Source organism: Lithobates pipiens, unplaced genomic scaffold (genome assembly GCF_037356315.1).
Source record: "Lithobates pipiens isolate NorthernLeopardFrog02 unplaced genomic scaffold, aLitPip1_a1.2 Scaffold_13, whole genome shotgun sequence".
Lineage (NCBI taxonomy): Eukaryota > Metazoa > Chordata > Amphibia > Anura > Ranidae > Lithobates > Lithobates pipiens.
The window spans coordinates 499,580,728-499,596,253 of NW_027507718.1; positions in this window are offsets into that span (position 1 = coordinate 499,580,728).

Consider the following 15,526-nt stretch of genomic DNA (forward strand, 5'->3'; position numbering starts at 1 on the left):
GGCACGCCACGTGGAGCTCAGGCGGGGGCTGGGCACGCCACGTGGAGCTCAGGCGGGGGCTGGGCACGCCACGTGGAGCTCAGGCGGGGGTTGGGCACGCCACGTGGAGCTCAGGCGGGGGTTGGGCACGCCACGTGGAGCTCAGGCGGGGGTTGGGCACGCCACGTGGAGCTCAGGCGGGGCGGCGAGGTAGAACCCTAGTCAGGTTCTTTTTTTTTTCCTCCTATCCGACATGACAAAATGTGGGGAATGTCAAGGGGTATGAATACTTTTCCAGGCACTGTAAAGCTTCCAGCGTGCGATTCTTTCCCAACGCTTTTATTTCCCTCTCACGTGGCGCTGGATCATTTTAGTTAAGTAGGAGATCCATCTTTAAAGTGCATGCATATGCTCTTCTTCCTCTATCCCGCCGAACACACTCACTACCACCGCCCCCGCGGGCAAAGTGTGTGCAAATACACACCGTCTCCCTGCCCTAGAGTGGACAAGAAGATGCGAGGGGAGAGGGGGAGCCGGCGGCCAGCCGAAACCCCTCCCTCTCTCCCGGCGGAACCCCAGGAGAACCCAGGACAGAGGAGCTGACGGCAGCAAACCCCCCCCCCCTTCTCCCGGCGGGAGAAGCGGGCGGGCGGCCCCTACGTGGAGTCAGGACAGGGAAGTTGATGGTTGCCGAATCCCCCCCCCCTCCCAGCGGAAAAAACGGGCGGACGGCGTGTCCCCCTCGTGGAGCTCCCCCCAGTACAAGGAACTGAATGCACCCGCTGGCGGCTCCATCATGGAGCTGGATGAGCATACAGACGCCCCCCACAGCTGGATCAGCCCCGGGAGAGGCGGCCTATCACTTCCCCCTCCCCCCAGGAGAAACGGCGGTAGCACCATGTATGTAAAGGGGGGGGGGGAGGGGGAGCCGGCGCGGCCGAAAACCTCCCCCTCCCCCCACCAGGAGAAACTGCGGGCGCACTGCATATGTGGGGGGGGGGGGAGGGGGAGCCGGCGCGGCCGAAAACCTCCCCCTCCCCCCACCAGGAGAAACTGCGGGCGCACTGCATATGTGGGGGGGGGAGGGGGAGCCGGCGCGGCCGAAAACCTCCCCCTCCCCCCACCAGGAGAAACTGCGGGCGCACTGCATATGTGAGGGGGGGGGGGGAAGGGGAGCCGGCGCGGCCGAATACCTCCCCTTCCCCCCGCCAGGAGGATCGGCGGGTGCAAGCCCCCCACTAGACAAGCGCCCGCGGCAGAATCACACGGAGGAAGCCTGGGAGAAAGCCTCCCCGTGCAGACAGCCACCGGTGGGTGAAGCGCCCCCCCCCCCCGCAGCACCACATGGGGGAAACCAGAGGCTGGCACAGCGGGAGAAGGAGGCGGGTGGGCGGCGGCCGGAGAAAGAGGCGGGCAGAAAGAAGGCTCCCCCGAGCAGACAGATGCCCATAAACGGAGCCGGCGGGGGCCACAAGCATCCCCATCCCTGAAACTCCAAAGCAGAAAAGTCCTCCTCCTCCGACCCGCCGGAAGTGACGTCAGCCACACGAGATCCGACGTCCAACGAGGAGGAGGTGGAGGAGGGCAGGCTTTATGCAGCCTGACTCCTCCTACAAATACAGGCTTACCCTGCGGTGAGCCTTACACATATTAGTTTCACCTTTTAAGTTGCATTAGTGAAATAAATGAATAAACTTTTGCCCAATATTCTAATTTTTCGAGTATCACCTGTATATACGCACTGCTTGTCCAGTATTGTGCGTTTTCCTGCCTTTCTCTCTCTCTCTTGTCCGATATGTACATCAGACAGGACTGTTCATGAGATCACACAAGAATATGTCACAAGAATTGAGTCACTGGAACGAATATTCAGACAATCTGAAAGCCAAACAAATGGTTTTACTCATCGTTTTTGCTGCAGGGACAATGTCACCACTTGAAGCCTCCCATACTTCAATCTCTATTTTCACTCTGTTCTGGAACATTACTCATAGAACCCTAAGTGAAGTAAATGAATATTTCCCTGCTTCTTCTGCTCATTCAATAGAGGTATGAGGTTATTCCATTAACGCACAAATACTCCAGAAAAAGTCTTCTGTCTCTCATCGAATTAGTTCCGGATACACAGTAACCATATGGCCTATCATCCAGCTGACACCGCTATGATCAATATAAAGAGCTCGCCGCTGAATTGAATTGCTTTCCAGTGAACCTAATCTTTATATAGGACAGCTTATTCATAGAAGGATGACGACAAGGAAGCACCGCGTACAGGAAGATCTCTGAAGAGTGAAGCAGTCTTAAAGAGAACCTCTCGCTGCTCTACTAACTAATAGAGGACAAAACTCCGTAGTGCGTTGGGCGCTATAACGCAACATAATTCGTCATTGTGCCCGTTTCTCCCCAGCACGGGGGACATGTAAATCCACATGGGCTGCATACAAATACATTCACCTTTTGTAAACCCCAAATAAGCAATATACACTTTATTGTCAAAAGTATTGGGACGACTACCTTTACACGCACATGAACTGTAATGGCATCCCAGTGTTAGTCTGTAGGGTTCAATATTGAGTTGGCCCCGCCCTTTGCAGCTATAACAGTTTCAACTCTTCTGGGAAGGCTGTCCACAAGGTTTAGGAGTGTGTCTATGGGAATGTTTGACCATTCTTCCAGAAACGCATTTGTGAGGTCAGGCACTGATGTAGGCCTGGCTCGCAGTCGCCGCTCTAATTTATCGCAAAGGTGTTCTATTGGGTTGAGGTGCAGGCCAGTCAAATTCCTCCACCCCAAACTCGCTCATCCATGTCTTTATGGACCTTGCCTTGTTCACTGGTGCCCAGTCATGTTGGAACTGGAACCAAAGAAGAGCAAACACAGCTCCAGGCAAACATTCAGGTGCAAATGGATGACAAGTGCAGACCCCGGCTCACCACCATCCAATACAAATAAAACAAAGAAATGGTCAAACTCTGAATTTCCCAAAAACTTGTTTGATGTACCTTTATTGTCACAAGTGTATCAGACAAACACAGGATAATCAGTTGACGCATTTCACAAGCGATAGCGCGTGAACAAGCAAGCTATCGCTTGTGAAACGCGTCAACTAATTGTCCTGTGTTTGTCTGATACATTTGTGACAATAAAGGTACATCAAACAAGTTTTTGGGAAATTCAGAGTGCGACCATTTCTTTGTTTTTATTCATGTTGAGGGCGGCACAGTGGTGTATTGGTTAGCACTCTCACCTAGCAGTAAAAAGGGTCGCTGGTTTGAATCCCAACCACGACACTACCTGCCTAGAGTTTGCATGTTCTCCCTGTGCCTGTGTGGGTTTCCTCCGGGTACTCTGGTTTCCTCCCACACTACAAAGACATGCAGGTAGGTTAATTGGCTTCTGTCCAAAATTGGCCCTAGTATATGAATGGGGGCTTTGGATTGTGGGCTCTTTGAGGGTAGGGACAGATGTGAGTGTGCAATGTACAGGGATAGGGACAATTGAAGACACTCACTCAGGTTGAACTGTATGGACTGGTGTCTTCCTGTTCCAACATAGTTACATAGTCAGTAAGGTTGAACAAACTTGGTATGTTTACACTTTAAATTCCCATACACACTATCGGATTTTCTGATTTTTTTTTTCCTTCAGATTTACCAAAATCATATAATATGAGGTCAAACCTTAGTAGTTTCAATGTGTATGCAATCAGGTAGGCCCTTACACTACATGGTTTTGGTAAATCTGAAGACAAAATCAGCAGAAAATCTGATAGTGTGTATGGGGCTTAAGAGTTCCCTTCACTGGAACTAAGGGGCCAAGCCGAACCCCCTGAAAAAACACCATAATTCCCCCTCCACCAAATGATCTGAACCAGTGCACAAAACAAGGTCCGTAAAGACATGGATGAGCGAGTTTGGGGTGGAGAAACTTGACTGGCCTGCTCAGAGTCCTGACCTCAACCTGATAGAACACCTTTGGGATGAATTAAAGCAGAGACTGGGAACAAGGAAAGACGGAAAATGTTTAATTGGAGCTTTTTGTCAGAAAGACCGTCTGACTTTTTCCATCAGAAATTCCATCACACAAAATTTGAGAGCTGGTTCTCAAATTTTCCGACAACAAAACCCGTTGTCGGAAATTCCGACGCACAAAGTGCCACGCATGCTCAGAATCAAGCGGAAGAGCTGTTGAACTTAATTTTTCTCGGCTCGACGTACGTGTTGTACGTCACCGCATTCTTGACGTTCGCAATTTCCGACCAACTTTGTGTGACCGTGTGTATGCAAGACAAGTTTGATCCAACATCCATCTGAAAAAATCCCATGGATTTTGTTGTGGAGACGGCTGTTTTGGGAGAGGTCATTGCTTTGGAGAGGTAATCTTTTTGTACCATGGATTTTGTTGTCGGAATGTCCGATTGTGTGCGCGCGGGGCATAAGACCGGATACCATTACAGTTCGTGTGCATGTACATGCAGGTGTCCCAATACTTTTGACAATATAAGCTATGTTTGGATGGAGAACTGTTAAAAAAAAAAAATCACATACAGCCACAAATGATTACACACATATCGCTTTTCAATCACAAGCTGCCCGCAATCATAGTATGTGTTGCACTATTAAAGGAACACTCCAGTATAGATATTAGAAAAACTGTGACCTTAGTGGGCACGGGAGGGATCAGTATAGAGGAAAGGCTCTCACATGCATTAATAAAGTGCCAAGCTTTATGCATTTAGTAGCAATAGACAATAAATGTCTTTTAACAGGCCGCTGTGTTTTGCTGTGTGTGATTGAATGTAGTAACTGCTTTAGTTCTAAAGCGACAAAAAAAATCAATTGTATTTGGACTTGTAGTTCTATAGAGGGAGGAGAAATGAAATATAGTATGCAGGGACTTGTATTTAAACTGAAGCAGCAAAAATGGGTGTATAGCATGCTGGGACTTGTAGTTCTACAGAGACAGGGGAAATACAAATATATTATGCTGGGACTTGCAGTTCTATAGCGACAGGCGAAATGGAACTATAGTATGCTTGGACTTTAATGCTCTGTACACACGGTCGGACTTTCCGGCGGAAAATGTGCGATCGGATCGTGTTGTCGCAAAATCCAGTGGTTTATGGGCTCCATCTGACTTTTTCCGTCCGACACACAAATTTTGAGATCTGGATGTAAAATTTTCCGACAACAAAATCTGATTGTTTAAATTCCGATCGTGTGTAGACAATTCCGACGGACAAAGTGCCACGCATGTTCAGAATAAATTATGAGACGAAAGCTGTTGGCTACTTGCCTCTTTATAGTCCCGTTGTATGTGGTTTACATCACCGCGTTCTGAACGATCGGATTTTCCAACAACTTTGTCCGACCGTGTGTATGCAAGAAAAGTTTGGGCCAAAATCCATCAGAAAAAAATCAGACGGATTTTGTTGTCGGAATGTTCGACCGTGTATACAGGGCGTAAAGTTATACCAAGTCATAAGATTTAATTAGGGTCCTCCTGGAACTAATAGTTTGCTTAGTGGGACTTGTAGTTCTACAGATGCATGAAAATCCTGACATACAGTATGCTGGGACTTGTAACTCCACAGAGACAAGGTCAAAGAACAAATAGAACGCTGGGTGAGATGTGTAGAGCTACAGAGGCAGACAAAATGGGGATATTTATTTCTACGGGGACAGGTGACAGGGACCTATTGTATGCTCCAACCTGTACTTATACTGAGGCAGAAGACACGCCTCCCAAATTTCTGAGATGGGAATGAGGGACACCTATCAGCAAAAGTATGCAGGCATAGGACACACCCCTTGCCACGCCCCCTTAAAGGAGAATTGTAAAAAAAAAAAAGATGATTTATTAAATGCACAAATGTTTATTTTTACACCTTTATATTGACTTTTGGAATTTATAAATGCAGCAATTTAGAAATCAGATGAAAGGTTTAGCGCTGGAAAACACTTTTTGATAGATAAAAAGTGCATTTTATATACTACTATATAGATCAGACCAAAATGAGGGACAAATGAGGAGGAATGAGGGACAGAGGGACATTGCTCCAAATCAGGGACAGTTGGGAGCTATAAGAAGATGTTAATAGGGTCTTCTGGGACTAAACGTTTGCTGCAGTGGCGGCCCGCCCATAGGGGGCGCCCGGGCGCCGCCCCCCCTCTCCCTAGGTGTAAAAAAAAAAAAAACTAAAAAAAAAACTAAAAAAAAAAAAAAACGGGCCCTTTAAGACATTAAAAAAAAAAAAAAAAAAATGTCATTTAACAATTTAACATAGTGTACTGTGGCGCCGGTCACAGTGCACTATGAGAAGCGCCACGTCCATGCAATCACAAGATTGCATCCATGGCGCTTCATTTGCGGGTTAAAAACCCGCCTTGCGGCGCACTGCAGAACGCCGACTAGCTTCCGCCCGTAAAATCACTGTGATTCTACGGGCGGGAGCATTGTCATTCTTAGACAGGCAGTCACTTCCGGCTTTCGGCTGCTTCACGAAACCCGGAAGTGACGTAGGCAGCTCCGTTCCTTAGCCCGAGCGGAGCTGCCAGACAGTGAGAGGTGAGTCACCGCATAAAGGCTTTCTAGCCTCTACTTTGTGGAGAATGTTCGTGCATTTAGCTGAATGAATGCAAAAAGCTTTCACAGCCAGAAAGGTTTCCCCAGGCCAGGCGACTTTTGCCGTGGCCAATCAGAGAATGAGCTCTGAAGGGGGAACTCCACGCCAAATTTCTGAAAAAAAATTTGACGTGGGTTCCCCCTCCGAGAGCATACCAGGCCCTTAGGTCTGGTATGGATTCCAAGGGGAACCCCCTACGCCGAAAAAACGGCGTGGGGGTCCCCCCCAGATCCACACCAGACCCTTATCCGAGCACGCTACCCGGCAGGCCAGGAAAGGGGGTGGGGACGAGCAAGCGGCCCCCCCCTCCTGAGCCGTACCAGGCCGCGTGCCCTCAACATGGGGGGGTGCCTTGGGGGAGGGGGGGCGTGCGGCCCCCCCACCCCAAAGCACCTTGTCCCCATGTTAATGAGGACAAGGGCCTCTTCCCGACAACCCTGGCCGTTGGTTGTCGGGGTCTGCGGGCGGGGGGCTTATCGGAATCCGGGAGCCCCCTTTAATAAGGGGGCCCCGGATACCGGCCCCCCCACCCTATGTGAATGAGTATGGGGTACAATGTACCCCTACCCATTCACCTGTGAAAAAAAGTACAAAAAAAAAACACAACACAGGGTTAAAATATTTTATTGCACAGCTCCGGGGGTCTTCCGTCTTCGGGGGTCTTCTTGCCGGACTCCTCCGCTATCTTCTTGTAGATCTTTTGCTAGCGGAGGAGTCCGGCTTTCTTCCTCGCCGCCGGCCTCTTCTCCCGACTTCGGGGGTCTTGTCCCCCTCTTCGGTTCTTCTGCCGGGCCACCGCGCCTTCTTATAGCTCTTTTAGAGGCGGTGGCCCGGTCTTCTGCTGCCGCCGCCGCCGCCGCCGCCCCTTCTTCTTCTTCTTCTTCTCCTTCTTCTCCAGGAGATGTTGCCTCGACGATCTCCCTGGCCGGAATGCCAGGGACGCGCTGCGCTGCCACTTTTATAGAAGAACAATGGGGCGGTGTCACATGGGTTGATGTCACATGGGTTGGTCACATGGGTTGATGTCACATGGCGACTGTGACATCAACCCATGTGACCAACCCATGTGACATCAACCCATGTGACACCGCCCCATTGTCCCTATATAAGTAGCAGCGCAGCGCGTCCCTGGCATTCCGGCCAGGGAGATCGTCGAGGCAACATCTCCTGGAGAAGAAGGAGAAGAAGAAGAAGAAGAAGAACGGGCGGCGGCGGCGGCGGCAGCAGCAGCAGCAGAAGACCGGGCCACCGCCTCTAAAAGAGCTATAAGAAGGCGCGATGGCCCGGCAGAAGAACCGAAGAGGGGGACAAGACCCCCGAAGTCGGGAGAAGAGGCCGGCGGCGAGGAAGAAAGCCGGACTCCTCCGCTAGCAAAAGAGCTACAAGAAGATAGCGGAGGAGTCCGGCGAGAAGACCCCCGAAGACGGAAGACCCCCGGAGCTGTGCAATAAAATATTTTAACCCTGTGTTGTGTTTTTTTTTTGTACTTTTTTTCACAGGTGAATGGGTAGGGGTACATTGTACCCCATACTCATTCACATAGGGTGGGGGGGCCGGTATCCGGGGCCCCCTTATTAAAGGGGGCTCCCGGATTCCGATAAGCCCCCCGCCCGCAGACCCCGACAACCAACGGCCAGGGTTGTCGGGAAGAGGCCCTTGTCCTCATCAACATGGGGACAAGGTGCTTTGGGGTGGGGGGGCCGCGCGGCCCCCCCTTCCCCAAGGCACCCCCCCCATGTTGAGGGCACGCGGCCTGGTACGGCTCAGGAGGGGGGGGCCGCCCGCTCGTCCCCACCCCCTTTCCTGGCCTGCCGGGTAGCGTGCTCGGATAAGGGTCTGGTGTGGATCTGGGGGGGACCCCCACGCCGTTTTTTCGGCGTAGGGGGTTCCCCTTGGAATCCATACCAGACCTAAGGGCCTGGTATGCTCTCGGAGGGGGAACCCACGTCAAATTTTTTTTCCGATTACATAAGGGGTGTGTTTTATGAGAAGTGGGAGGGGCCAAAATGGTGGGCGGGGGCCTTGATGGGCGGGGTCTGGCGCCCCCCCATCCAAAAACTTCACCAGCCGCCACTGGTTTGCTGGCTGGGACTTTTAGTTCTACAGACAAATTTAAAAATTGACATATAGTATGCTAGAACTTGTAGTTCCATAGAGACAGGAGAAATTGATAAACAGTATGCCGGGTGGGGCTTATATTTCTACAGAGGACAAAATTGACATATTATGCTGGGACTTATGCAGGTGCAGTCTATTTTCTCCCCTATAGGTGGTGCTCAATCGCTGCTAATTGCAGTCAGAGGGAAGGTCGAGACAGACAGTCGCACATCTCTATACATTCTATATAATGCTCAGGGCTGGTGCAAGCATTTTTGACACCATAGGCAAAACCTCATTTCCTGACGCATCTTCATGGCACCACACACTGGGTTGTGACTCCGCCCCCACAACCTGACAGGATTGGTTAACTATAAATTTGAAGGGGAGACCTCCCGCTGCATTCTCTTTTTTATCCTCACCTGACAGGTTGGAGCGTTCGAGTTTCAAAGATACCTACAGATGAATAAGCCTCTTACCGCCTCACCCCAGCAGGTTCAAGCCTCTCCTGTTTGGAAGTCCCTCCTGTACAGTCTCTAAATGAGCTATATGGAGGGAATCCCCGTTCTGGTGGTCTCAGGGGACTTCTCATGGATTTTTTTATAGGCTTTAAATAAGCCTTTATTATGCAGTGGGCTCCCTTTTTATATATCCTGTTCGTTTGTCTGCTTAAAGTACATTCTCCTATCTTACTTTTCTTGCAGGAGTGGCTGGGTCTTGCTGTCCTCCAGGACAGCTGTCATGGCCGCCGCTAGTGTCCTCGCCGCTCTGCGCATGTCTGTTGGCATCTGGTTGTTTTTTTCTTTCCGAAGAGAGGGTTTTTCCCTCTTCCAAGATGGCGCCGGCATCCTCGAGCCGTTCTGCGCATGCGCGGAGCGTCATTCGGCGCCGTTATGGCGCCGTTTTTAAAATCACAGCTGTATGCTTCTGCATGCTGCTGTTTGCAAATTACTGCCCTGTATTTCGGTTATCAGCTGGATAAGGTAAGAATATTCCTTATTTTTCTACTGTGGCTGCATAGTTCTTTGTGTGTATATACTCCTCCTGTTTTGCAGATGCTAAAATTTTTAAAGGGACAGGTTTTCAAAAAAAAAAAAAAAAATAATTCTTTAAAAAAAAAAAAAAAAAAATGTACGTTTTTTAATTATTTGTTTATTATCGGTATCGCAAGGAAAATTCTTTTCTTCTTCCTTCAGCCTACTCTGTCTACCTTTTTTCATGGAGTCCACTGCCCACGCAGACCATCGACAGCTGGAAAGGTAAGAGGCTCTACAAGTCGTAGGTGAGTATTGAAGGGGAAAAAGAGTGCCGACTGCTAAAGATGCTGCTTTTCTTGCAGCCCTACCAGATCAAGGGGAGCAAGTTCCAGGCATGGAAGAGGCTCAAGTCGCACTTCCAGTAGGAGATCGCACAGAAGTCGCTCCAGGTCCTCATCTCGTCAGAGACATGGTCGCTCCCACCACGGTCGCACTCGGCATAGCCGCTCGGATCACAGGTCTCCTTCCTCTCATCACAGCCATCGCACCAGACCCGCAGCTAACGCCTGCTGGATATGTGGCGCACCGGCCCTTCCGGAGAAGCTTGCCTGTCGCTCTTGCTTCAATGAAGCAACTAAAGAGAAGGAAGCAGACGCCAGAATTGCGACTGACCTCATAAGGGAATCAGTGCGTGAATCTATTTTGGCAACAGCACCTGCTATGGAGGTGGCAGGCCCTAGCACATCCACGGCGCACACATATCATTCCCAAGCCTCAGAATCATCCTCAGATAATGATGACCAGGAGATGTCTGCAGGATTTGATTTTTCTTTGGTGGAACCATTTGCAAAATCGGTCAAGGAGGCTATCGGCTGGGAGGATATTATCCCAGAACCTCAGAAGACCCGCAAGTACTTTCCCAATTTAAAAAGACGACCAGAGTCCTTCCCATTTATTGAGGAACTCGGAGATCTTATTAAAGATGAGTGGGAATCAGACAAGCGACCCAGCATAGCGAACAGATTAGCGAAGATGTATCCGCTGGACGAATCAAAGGTTAAACCTCTGATTAATGCTCCCATAGTGGATTCCTCCCTGATGCGCCTGGCCCGTCATGTCACTTTACCCATTGAAGATGCGGTCTCTTTTAAAGACGTATTGGACCGTAAAATGGACTTGGAGTTAAAGAAAGCGTATTCCATGGCAGGGGGCTCCTGCAGACCGGCTATTACTACAGCGGCAGTGGCAAGAGCTATTTCTGGATGGGCTACTAAATTGGAGAAGGATCTGCTAGAAGGTGCAGAAATGGAGAAATTAGTCTCTTCCTTGCAAGAGATCAGATTGGCAGGCGACTTTGTAGCAGAGGCCTCAGTGGACATCATAAGATCCTCGGCCAGAACAATGTTGGCATCGATAACAGCTAGAAGGGCCCTATGGTTGAAGCCATGGATGGCCGATACAGCCTCTAAAATAAATTGGTGTAAGATCCCTTACGATGGTTCTAGTCTCTTTGGAGCCAAACTGGATTCAGCTATTTCCAAGGTCACAGGAGGGAAATCTGGCCTGATTCCCTCCGACAGAAGGCCCAAAGCTCACAAAGGGCCTTCTTTCAGGCGAAATCTTCCGGACAAGTATAGAGAGTCCAGATCCTATCGTCCCGGCAGAGAATTCAGGAGGGATTGGAAGAATACCAAGCCTTCTTTTCTGAGAATGCAAAAGACCAAGGCTACGCCCGCAGGGGAGCATCCAAAATCCTTTTGAAAGTTTGCCCGCTCACCCAGCCCAGGTGGGCGCCAGGCTAAGAGGGTTTATTCAGATCTGGACAGCACATATACAGGACAATTGGGCACTGTCCACAATCAGGTATGGGCACAAGTGGGAATTCATCAACGAGTTTCCAGGCAACCACTTTCAGCCTACCAGACTGCCTTCCACACTATTCAGGAAAAGCCTCCTGATAGAATATGTAGCGGATTTAAAACAGAAGGGGGCTATTGTAGAGGTTCCATCAACACAAAGAGGGAGAGGTTTCTACTCCCCGTTATTTTTGGTAAGGAAGAGAACAGGAAATTTTCGTCCAGTACTGGATCTCAAAAAGCTCAACAAGAACATCAAAATAGAAGCCTTCAAAATGGAGAGTCTCCAGTCCATACTTCTGGCAATAAATCTGAGCGATTGGATGCTGTCCGTAGATTTGTCGGACGCCTATCTTCACATCCCAATACATCCGGCCTTTCAGAAATTTCTTCGGTTCTCCATCAATCATTCCCATTTCCAGTTTCGATGCCTTCCATTCGGCATTTCGTCGGCTCCCAGGACTTTTACCAAAACTCTTCTACCGTTAGTAGCGTTCCTGAGGGGGAAAGGTCTTCGGATTCACCATTATTTAGACGACATCCTGCTGTTAGCAAAAAGTCAAGAGCTATTACTTCAGCATCGGGAAATTCTTCTTTCAACTCTCCACAACTTCGGGTGGATCGTCAACTTCGAAAAAAGCAGTTTACAACCTACACAGAAGATGGTGTTTCTAGGGGCACATCTGGACACCAAACAGAACAGAGTTCAGTTACCACAGGCAAAGATTCAGCTCCTAATTCAAAAGATGCGGAGACTGCTGTCAGCAAGTCATCTTTCAGCCAGGGCCTGTCTAAGCGTGCTGGGATCCATGTCGGCCACCATACCCATGGTGCAATGGTCCCAATGGCACATGAGGATCCTACAAATCTCCTTTCTCAGGCAGTGGAATGGAGTGTCCATGCATCAGACCATTGTCATTTCCAAGCCGGTGAAACGGTCAGTATGGTGGTGGACACACCAGAGCAATTTAGAGAGATTCAAGCCAATAGTCCCTCCAGACCCAGAAGTGGTGACTTCGGACGCCTGCCAGAGCGGCTGGGGAGGACACTACCAGGATCTAGCAGTCCAGGGCCAGTGGCAGTTCCAAGCCTTAGGGGTAGTTTCCAATATTCTGGAACTCAGGGCAGCCTTCCATGCCCTAACGGCATTCACATCTCTGCTTTCAGGGAAGAGCGTGCTTATCAGGATGGACAACAAGGTGGCAGTATCTTATGTGCAGAGACAAGGAGGTACAAGAAGTGTCACCTTGATGGAAGAAGTTCGTCCCATTTTGGAATGGGCCCAAGTTCACCTAGCAGACTTGAGAGCAGTATATGTTCCAGCAACACAGAATGCATTGGCCGACTATCTGAGTCGGAAGCCGTTGTCCAACAACGAGTGGTCTTTGAGTCCTCAAATTTTTTCTTTCCTGACGGGAACCTGGGGGACACCGGAGATAGAGAGGTCTTCAGTAACAGTGATCGCAATAATTCCGTTCTGGCCGAGGAGGCCGTGGTTTACGACTCTTCTTCAACTCAGTGTCCAGCCACCAATTGCTCTGCCACTAGAACCAAACCTTCTCTCACAGGGGCAGTTTCTTCATCCTGCTCCCGAGAGGTTACATTTGATGGCCTGGAAGTTGAAAGGTCTAGGTTGAAGGCGCAAGGCTGCTCCCAGGAGGTCATTTCTACTTTAATGCAGGCTAGGAAAGTTTCCACGAATTCCATCTATTCTAGAATTTGGGAAAAGTTCTGCCTTATGGCCCAAGAAAGAGGTTGGAACCCTCTTGCTCCGGGACCACCTCAAATCCTGGAGTTTCTTCAGTCAGGGATTAGCAAAGGCCTCAGTTCAAGCACCCTCAAGGTGCAGGTTTCGGCTCTCTCGGCTAAAACAGGCACAAAATGGGCTTTTCATCCCCTGGTCATCCAATTTCTTAAGGCTAGTCTGAAGATAAAGCCTCCTAGGAAGCCTATGTTTCCGACATGGGATCTATCGGTAGTTCTCCACGCTTTTTCTAGTCCACCATTTATTCCTGTGGAATCTATTTCACTATGGGACCTGACCTTGAAGCTTGCCTTTCTAATTGCCATAACATCAGCCAAAAGAGTGTCGGAAATTCAAGCCTTGGTTATTTCGGAGCCTTATCTGGTTTTCTTTCCAGACAGGGTAGTTCTTAGACCCTCAGATCGTTTTATACCCAAAGTGGCTTCTTCCTTTCACTATAACCAAGATATTGTCCTTCCATCCTTCACTGATGATCAGGGATATCCTCATCCGCTGGACATTAAATCCACCATCACCAACTACCTGTCAGCTACAACCTCTGTTAGGAAAACGGACTCTCTCTTTGTTATTCCTCATGGAACTAGACGCGGAATGCCAGCCTCCTCACGCACTATTGCGACCTGGTTGGTGAGGGCCATTAAAAAGGCATATTCTACGCAACATTTGGCGATTCCAGAAGACGTCAGGGCTCATTCTACTAGGGCAGTGGCTACTTCCTGGGCGGCATATTGCAGAGTTTCTCCGGAGACGATTTGTAGGGCAGCTACATGGTCTTCTGAACATACCTTCATTTCTCACTATAGAGTGAACTCTGCCCTTTTGTCCTTGGCAGAGTTTGGTAGATCTGTTATTAGAGCCAACTCTTCGGCATTATAGGAATTAAATATATTTTGCATTTACCCACCCGTCTGGCGAGTTATTTCCCAGTGTGTGCTGCCATGAAGGCGTCAGGAAAACGGAAAATTCTATACTCACCTTTCCGTAATTTTCCTTTCCTGACGCATCTTCATGGCACCACACAAATCCCTCCCGTTTGTTTAATTTATGATGATAGTTACAGAGAATGCAGCGGGAGGTCTCCCCTTCAAATTTATAGTTAACCAATCCTGTCAGGTTGTGGGGGCGGAGTCACAACCCAGTGTGTGGTGCCATGAAGATGCGTCAGGAAAGGAAAATTACGGAAAGGTGAGTATAGAATTTTCCGTTTTTGCCCCCCCCGACCCCACCCCCCTTTCCCTGCCCATGTATACCCCACCTTTTTAATGAAGCGCTCAATTGCAGCCTCACCAGAGCCCATCAATTGCAGCCTCACCAGCGCCCATCAATTGCAGCCTCACCAGCGCCCATCAAATGCAGCCTCACCAGCACCCATCAATGCAGCCTACCAGTGCCCATCAATGAATGTTTGCTTGCTTCCATTCATTTGGGAGTCGGGACACAGACACAGTTCCCCACCGCCGCTGCGCCTCTGACACTATGTGCGAACAGAGTGGCGGCTGCCTGCTGATGCTGAGACATAGTTGTTTGCTGCAGAGAGAAGAGAGTAGAAACACCAGTCGCTGGGCACCCTAGGCAGCAGTGATCCCTAGGCGGCTGTCCCACACCAGCACTACACTGAGAACTAAGCAATCAAAGACTGCTGATCACTCAGTTCTCAAGTCTGCTCTGAGCACATAGCGGTGACTGACAGTCACCGCTCTGTGCTCTGCCCCACCAGCTCTCACTGGAGGGGGCGAGAGCAGCTGAGAGTCTGAGCCAGCTGACAGTCAGGCATTTGAGCAGATCCTGACATTATTGTTGGGATCCCTACAGAGTTTGGACCGTCCCTGTGATGTTAGCCGACAGCATACTCTTGCCCACTATTGGCTGAAGCTGGGTCACAGGAGTGCCAAGCTAAGTGCATTCCTGTTACCTACAGGAGAAGTACGGCAAAAGGAGCTTTGTCCATGCTTCTCCTTTAAATCAAAAAAGGCCCATCTATTGCTCTCAGCCTCCTCCAAATCTTTGAATTCCTTTTTTAGAGGCTGTGATTTGGTTTCCCCTTGAAGGGTTGGCTATGTTCATTATCCTTTAGCCCACTGTGTAAAGGAGTATAGACAACCTCTTTTAATGACCTTGGACACTTTTGGGTTGCAGCAGGAGTGGATAGGGGGCAGCAGAGTGATGGGGGGAGGGCAGCAGAGTGGACAAGGCACAGTAGTTAGGTGGACAGTGAGGAGAAAGTGGT